The sequence below is a fragment of the Malania oleifera genome, chromosome 1 (genome assembly GCF_029873635.1).
Source record: "Malania oleifera isolate guangnan ecotype guangnan chromosome 1, ASM2987363v1, whole genome shotgun sequence".
NCBI classification, from domain to species: domain Eukaryota; kingdom Viridiplantae; phylum Streptophyta; class Magnoliopsida; order Santalales; family Ximeniaceae; genus Malania; species Malania oleifera.
The window spans coordinates 28,062,807-28,071,446 of record NC_080417.1 but is presented as its reverse complement, the minus strand read 5'-3'; the positions used below and the strand labels follow the sequence as shown (position 1 = coordinate 28,071,446).

The 8,640-nt window shown below is 38.7% G+C and overlaps 1 non-coding gene across 1 annotated transcript; it reads left to right on the top strand.

The window, feature by feature from the left end:
- The first annotated feature begins 2,687 nt into the window (after nucleotides 1-2,687).
- On the top strand, nucleotides 2,688-2,794 carry LOC131147298 (small nucleolar RNA R71). The gene has a single exon (XR_009134688.1). It is a non-coding gene; the product is annotated as a small nucleolar RNA R71 (small nucleolar RNA).
- Nucleotides 2,795-8,640: the final 5,846 nt, after the last annotated feature.

Here is an 8,640-nt window from a genome sequence, read left to right as displayed (position 1 = left end):
AAAAAATATAGGGAAAGTTGAGTTTCATTAACTCTGAGTTGACGTTAAAACTCAAAAGAGCGAAAAATGGCTCAACAGTACCTCACAAGGTGTCAAAGTCTCCACGGGCGCTCTCTCAATGTTCACAAGGAACCCTAAATGCTACAAGTCACGTGAACGTGTATTTTTTTAGCCTCAAGAGATACCATGTAGATACAAAAGTTTATATAGCCAGATTAACACAATTGCACTACCAATCAACTTTCAATGAGGTACGATTCCTAATTTAGCCATATAAAAAGAAACTACACATAAATGACCTAGTGTGTACTCCTAGGTTATAGGCAAGTATATGAAGGGCATAAGTAGTGTCACGCATGGCCTAATCATCCATATTCACACATTTTTTTTCAATGTTATTCAAAAATGAGAAGGATTAAAGAAAAGAAAGAAACTTCCTTGACTTATTGGTGAGTCCGTCGAGGAGTTTAATTTTCAGCTCTGTACTCATGCCAAATAAACCTGCATCGAAAATCTAAATTATTCAAAAGTGCATAGATCAATAAATAAATGATAAAGATAAAGGAAATAAACAAAAGAAGAACTCTTTGGGTTGCCTCCCATAAGCGCTTGTTTTAACGTCTCCAGCCAGACGTTTCAATCTTCATCAACCAGGATCACCAAGAGGAATAAATGCACAGTTCCTCTCCATTTGTTCTCCATAATAGTGCTTCAATCTCTGACCATTAACTCTGAATATATTCCCTGGGAAGAGTTTTAATCATGAGTTGAAGAGTAGAACCTGTTATCCTGGAGCAAACTCACACCTAAGAATCTGTTTTTCATGCCACTTCTTCGTTTGCTCTTTGTAGATTTTTGCATTTTCATACGCATCACCCGAGAATGCATAGTGAAGATGCTCAGGGAATTGTTTCAACTCTAAAGATATAGGTTGTTGCATCTTTCCTTTAGAGATTACAGAATCCGTCCTTGCTACCATAGGTTCTAGCCTCCCCACACGTTGCTGCGTTGTAATCTGCTGCAAGGATTGTTCTAGGTGATCGACTTGTACATCTTTTCGAAAGACTTTTTCTACACCTTGCTGAATGACATCTACCCGAAAGCAAGTGCTTGGATCTTCTGGGAATCGCATGTCTTGGTAGATGTTGAACATAACCTCTTCCTTATCCACTCTCAATGTTAACTCACCCTTTTGAACATCAATTAAAGCCCTTCCAGTGGCCAAGAATGGTCGGCCAAGAATTAACGGGACTTCTTGGTCTTCCTCCATACCTAACACCACAAAATCAGCAGGAAAAATATATTTATCCACTTTTACCAATACATCTTCTATGATTCCACGTGGATACTTGATGGATCGGTCTGCTAGTTGCAACGAAATGGTTGTTTGTTTCATCTCTCCAAGTCCTAATTTCCTGCAAACAGAAAGTGGCATAAGATTAATACTAGCACCAAGATCACATAAAACTTTATCAAAAAATAAATTTCCAATAGTGCAAGGCAAAGTAAAACTCCCTGGATCTTTTAATTTTTGAGGCAATTTCTTTTGAAGAATAGCACTACACTCCTCAGTAAGCTTCACTATTTCGAACTCCTCCAACCTTCTTTTCTTTGAAATGATGTCCTTCAGGAGTTTGACATAGTTTGGCATTTGTTCCAAGGCATCTGTAAGAGGAATATTTATGTGAATTTTCTTAAAAATGTCCAAAAACTTAGAAAATTGCTTATCTAATTTTTGTTTTTGAAAACGTTGAGGATAAGGAAGTGGAGTAGAGAGAATAGGAGGATTGTCAGGAAATGAAATTGATGGAAGCGTGTCCGTCTCTCTTGGTGTATCATCCACAATCTCCTCTTCTTCCCCTTTATTCTTGCTTCGACCATCCTTTTTAGGTGTAGGTGTGGACATGGTTTCCTTTGCTGGTGATTTATCAATTTCTCTTCCACTCCTAAGTGTGATGACATTGCATTGTTCCTTAGGATTCACTTCTGTGTTGCTAGGAAAAGTTCCTCTCTGTTGGGTATTTATAGTCGTGGCCAGTTGCCCAATTTGTATTTCAAGGTTCTTCATAGTGGCTCCCATATTGTTGCAATGAGTCTCAATGTTGTCTAGCCGTGCATCTTTCTTTTTAAACCTTGCTTTTGTCTCCTCAACAAAAGATATCATGGCATCCTCAAGTGACATCTTCTTCTCACCTTGATGACTTTCAAATCCTGCAGGAGGTTGCAGCACATTCCTTGTATTTCCATAAGACAAATTATCATGATTTCGAAGCCCTGAATGGTAATATTGTGGCAAAGGATCACCACGATAATTGTAGTTCCGATTATTGATGTATTGAACCTGCTCTTGACTCGCTCCAATACTCGAATCTGTCCTACTTGTAGCTGCCATATATTTTGCACCTTGTGGTATCCTCTGGGTTGTCAAAGATGAAATCTGATGAGACAAAGAAGCAACTTGAGCTGAAAGTGCAGCAAACGGCTCCAATTCATGAATTCCAGCAACTTTCTTAGCCATAGTTCTTTTAGTTGGCCATTGATAGTTATTTGAGGCCATTTCTTCCAAAAGAGCAATAGCACCCTCAGGTGTCTTTGACATCAAAGTTCCCCCAAATGCAGCATCAACTAAAGTCCGCGTTTGCCCATTTAACCCATTATAGAACATCTGAATTTGCAACCAATCTGGCAATCCATGTTGTGGGCAGCGTCGAATCAAATCTTTATACCTTTCCCATGCTTCATAGAGTGATTCAAAATCATGCTGCTTGAATTGACCAATCTTACTCCTGAGTTGAGTTGCTTTTGCAGGTGGAAAGAATTTAGCTAGAAATTTTTCTACCATGTCCTACCAACTAGTAATACTCCCAGGTTGTAGCGACTGTAGCCAACCTCTTGCTTTGTCCCTCAAAGAGAAAGGGAATAATCTCAGTCTAATGGTGTCTTTAGTAACACCATTGATCTTCACAGTATCACAAATCTCCAAAAATATCGCCAGATGGATATTGGGATCATCAAGTGGCGATCCACTAAATTGGGCCTGCTGCACCATACTGATTAATGTAGGTTTAAGCTCAAAATTGTTGGCATTAATGGGTTGGCATCTGATACCCGAATAATTGTCATTCACAACTGGTCGCACATAATCCTTCAAGGCGCGTGGCTGCGCATTATCTTGTCCATTCTCCATGGCTAATACCCTCTTTTTCCTTAGTGCTCTAAGCGTCCTTTCAATCTCTAGATCAAAAGGAATAATGGCACGTATTCTAGCACTGCGCATCCAACATAAAAAAACACACCAGAAGTACAAAAAAAAAATAATAATAATAATAAAATAAAATAAAGAAAATAAATAAATAAGAATATAAAAATAAAATTCTAAATTAAAACCAAGATTACTTTGTATCGATATTGGCAAAAATAAGAAAAACTCAATCCCCGGCAACGGCGCCAAAAACTTGACCGGTGCAAACTGCAAGTGCACAGTATCGTAGTTTTATAATATAATGATGTGTAGAGTATTGTCCTCAGGGATTGATGTCTTAATTTTACCAAGTACCGAAATTTTACTAACCTTGATTTTATTTAGAAAAATTAACAATTTTAGACTGCAAAATTTAAACAAAGCTACTTTAAATAAACTATTCAGGAGAATTTAAAACTGAATACCGCGTGTCAAATTGATGATGGTGAAAACTTCTAAGAAACCGATTTCACCTAGTTTCTCACTATGCTTTACTCATTTAGCTAATTTAACTTCGTTTTCTCTATTTGTTAGCAAATCGCCAATTTTTCCAAAAGCCTCTTTCGATAGTCAATCAGAACCTATTCTTGTTTATTATTTAACATAAGAGTATGCAAATTAATAATGTAAGAACGCAGTAAGACCCTCGATTTTTTATGCTACGTAGGTTCATACAAGTCTTTCGATCTCTATATTTACCTATGCTGAATTATCCAAGATCTATCCTATAATCCCCTCTTTCGGTAGCAAATCACAAGACTAAAATCATTTAATTAATGGCCAGTTAATTAAAAGCATTAGGCATAGAATAACTCAAACAAACATTAATGAAAACTATTTCAGATTAGCATAAAAGAGCAAGCATAGTTCGAAACTGGCTACATCGTTTTCCTAAAATTCAAAAATTTAGTTCATTCCAAAAATAAAATCCAACATAACAGATTTCACCATATTTTCTTCAATTTGGAGCGTACGGGAAAGATCAACACTCGCCGCACCGCCGTCGTGCGTCACGAACACCCCGAACACCACCGTTGTTCGCCGCCTTCTGATTCTGAAAAGATAGTATTTTTGCGTGCTTCCAACTCTCCTTTGCTGGCTGTGTGTGTATCTTCGCAGCACCTCCAAAAGAAAACCACAAGAAAGCTCTCCAAAAAATAATTTTTCCCAGAAACTTTTTGTGTCTTTCTTCTTCGTGTCCTCCCCAAGAAAAATCCTCTTTTTTTTTTCCTATGGTGCGGCCTCCCTCCAGTCCAGCGCATGCTGCCCTCTCCAAATCTCCTCTTGCACACGGCACTCCCCCCACAAGGAAACCCTCCTTTGACTTTTCCAATTCCTTTCCTTTTTGTCCTTTCTTTCTTTGCTTTTCTTTCCTTTCTTTTTTTCTTTCCATTCTTTTGCCTTTCCTTTGTATGTACCTAGCGCACACTGCCCTTATGAGATGACCCGGCTGCATGGCTGGGTCACATCTCATTTTTTGATTTTTTGATTTTCTTTTTTTTTTCAAAGGTACATGAACTGACCTCCTCTTTCAAGCCCACTTTCGACCCTCTTACAGCTCGTAACTCTCAAAACTTAAAACACAAAAGATGTAGAGATCTTTTTCAGCTTTTCCCAGAATTTTTAATCATCTCGATCGGAGCTTGTATGAGAAAGTTACACCAAGATTACGAAGAATTGTCGAAAAAATCCATAAAACGGCGTATGCTAACTTCACGTCTGATTTCGACCTTGATGCTGTCAGTATTTTGCAAAACACAAAACACGAAAATTGTAGATTGTTTTCTTATATTTTTATGGCATCTTGAATCATCTGAATCAGAGGTTGGATGAGAGATTTACGCACAGATTGCAAAGTACTGTTGTTGGTTTTTGGCTTCCGATAGTTGCCTTACAAGAAAAAATACCAAAATTTCATAAATTACTTAATAAAACTCAAATATTATAAATAGAACATAATTTTAAAATATTGAGAGTAATTAGGCATTTAAATACAAAATAGGATTCCCAATGCATGAATTAAAGCACCTAATTACGCAATTTAAGCGCGTAATCATGTGTCTCCTTAGAAAAATAAAAAACCTTGAGTCTTGGTGTTCGCTTCATAGGGAAAAGAGGTGACGACGACGGGAGAAACGTTGCGGCGGCACTGGGAAGCGGCAGAGAGTTGCCGAGCGTGGAGCCTATGGCTGGGGTTGTGGCGGCAATGAAGGGCACACTGGCAGCAAGGTAGTGGCTGGCCGAGAGTGGATGTCAGCAGCCGGAGCTGGAAACGTCGGAGAGGATGGGGGGTTCTGACGGAGCTGTAGCAAAGGATGCATGCTAAGACCATGACGACGGGTGAGAGTGAGTGACAGCGAGGGGTCTGTGGTGGGCTGTGTTGTAGCAGTCTGGAGAGATCGGGTCCTGAACCGGGTTCGGCAGTTGGAACTTCTGCGAATCACCTTCAAAGGGCTTGAAGAGGATTTGAGGCTTCAAGCTTTCCACAAAGCAATGTCCGACGATGGTGGCTGCACTGCTGCAATGTCCCATTTCAGTTTACATATTTAGCCTTAGTATTAAACAATCTAGGGTTGTACAGAAACCATCAACGGTATTGTTCGGTACTAAATATAAATTTTGAATCAAAAAGTTCTGTAGATTAGGGGATTTGAAGGACTTTCCTATGGTATTTTTTACATGAGTATTTTAGATAGTTTCTAAGCCTTTTGTACGCATAGGGTTAGTATAAAAATAATAGTTGTAACCCTTGATGTAAGCTTTTGATGGTTAATAATGAAAATCAACTGCTTGCTCACATGGATGTAGGCACATTGTCGAACCACGTAAATTCTTATATCGTGTTTTTTTATTGCTTTCCTTTATTCTTTTTGTGATTGATTGTTTTACATATTGTTCATCATTGGTCGCTGCATTGCACATTTTGATTCAATTTATGGTTTCCATTGTGCATTGATATTCAACACTTTGCACAACAAATTGGTATCAGAGCTATCGATTGTAATGGCTGGGATTTCTTTGGTGAAGTTCAATATTATTAAGTTTGATGGAACGAGAAATTTTGAACTTTGGCAGAGGAGGGTTAAGGACTTGTTGGTGCAACAAGGTATGGTGTAGGCATTATACGAAAAATAGCTAGAAGTCATGGACGAAATGAGTTGGAAGGAGTTGGAAGTGAAGGTTGTGGCTACCATCAGGCTTTGATTGGCTAATGACGTGATGTATCATGTCATGGATAAGGAATCACTGGCAGCAGTTTGGCTGAAACTAGGAAACCAGTATATATCTAAATCATTGAAGAACAAGTTGTATCTTAAGAAAAAACTATATGAGCTTAAGATGGCAGAGGGTTCAGATCTGAATCAACACATCAACGTATTCAATCAAATCATTAGTGATCTTAAGTGAGTTGATGTGAAGTTCAAGGATGAAGACAAGGCATTGATGCTGCAAAATTCCATACATACGTCTCTTCCATATGAGAATCTGGTTATGACTCTGAAATGGGAGAAAGAAACTCTTAAGTTGGAAGATATCACGAGTGCCCTGTTGAGTTAACATTAGAGGAATAAGTTCAACGAGGAGAATTCTCAAGGTGAAGGGCTTATGGTGAGAGGTAATCAAAATTGTGGGAGAATCAAGTTCCAAGGTGGACCAAGTAACAATAAGGTCCGATCCAATTCTAGGAAGAGGAAGGACGTACATTGTTCTAAGTGCGGGAAAAAAGGCACATAAAACTGGATTATCCAGAAAGGAAGAAGGAAAATGCTAAAAACAAAGAAGGTTCATCAAAAACAACGAATGTAGTGGAAAAAAAGAGACTCTAAGAGTGGTGATAGTGATATGCTCTCGGTTTCATCTAGTTTAGATGGTCTCTTATATTCTTGGATTTGTGACTTGACGTGCTCTAAACACATGACGCCCAACAAAGACTAGTTCACCACTTATAGATTGGTGAATTCTAGTTTTATTTTGAAGGAAAAAGATGTTGCTTGCAAAGTTTTCAGAATGGGGAACATCAGAATAAATATGTATGATGGTGTGGTGAGGACGTTATGTGATGTTAGGTACATATCGGAGTTGAGAAAGAATTTGATTTTATTGGACACTTTAGACTGTAATGGGTTTAAATACAAATCTGAAAGTGGGGTAATGAAGGTGGACAAGGGTGTTCTAACTATGATGAAGGGGCTAAAAGTACTGAGAAATATCTATACACTGCTTGGTACTACAGTTGTAGGTGCAGCTGTAGCTGCAGAGTCTGAGTCAAACAATATCGTTTTGTGGCATATGCAGTTAGGGCATTTGAGTGAGTGTGGAGTAACAGAGCTACATAAAAGAAATTTTTTGAAGGGGGTCAAATCATGAAAGCTAGATTTCTGCAAGTATTGTATGCTTGGGAAGAAGAATAGGGTCCAATTCACAGAAGCTATGCACAAGATGGAGGGAATCCTTGATTACATTCATTCAGATGTTTAGGGACCGGTGAGAGTAACATCACGAGGAGGGCATATGTACTTCATAAATTTCATTGATGATTACTCACAAAAGGTCTAGTTATACTTCATCTAGTACAAGTTAGAGACGTTTGCCAACTTTAAATTATGGAAAGCTGAGGCAGAAAACTAGACTGGGACAAAGATTAAGTGTCTCAGGTCAGACAATGGCACTAAGTACACACATTCGAGCTTCAAAGAGTTATGCAAGAAGCATGGCATAAGGAGACATTTTACAGTATGCAAGACACCACAACAAAATGATGTGGTGGAAAGGATGAACCAAACCCTAGCTAAAAAGGCTCGGTGTCTCAAGTTGAATGTCGGGCTCGTTGATAATTTTTAGGCCAAGGCGGTGAGTGTGACTTACTTCTTGGTTAACTGATCACCAAGGGCATCACAATATGGTAAAGTTATTGAGGAGGTATAGACAGGTAACAAGGTAGTCGACTCTGGTTTGAGAATATTTAGGTATCCAGCTTATGTGCACATTCCTGGTGAGGAGAGATCAAAACTTGAGGTGAAGTCTAGATGGTGCATCTTTCTGGGATATCAAAAATGTGTGAAAGGGTTCAAGTTATGGGATCTAGAGGCAAACAAGGTGGTGATCAGTAGAGGCGTGATTTTTGATGAGAAAGCTATTTGCAGTGTACTTAAGAAGAAGAAGAGAAAAAAATACCAGAAAAATGCAGCAGTAACGAGCATGTGGTGCAGGTGGAGTTGGAGACTTAAGGCAGAAATGTAGGGAATTCTAGCTTGAGAGATTAGCATATGGTGCAGGTGGAGTTAAAGACTCAGGGTAGAGAAGATATTGTTCAAAATGCAGGGAGCTCTAGCTCAAGCGATCAGTAACATCACAATACTGCTGTAGAAAAACCTAGATGCATCATTAGACCACCCCCT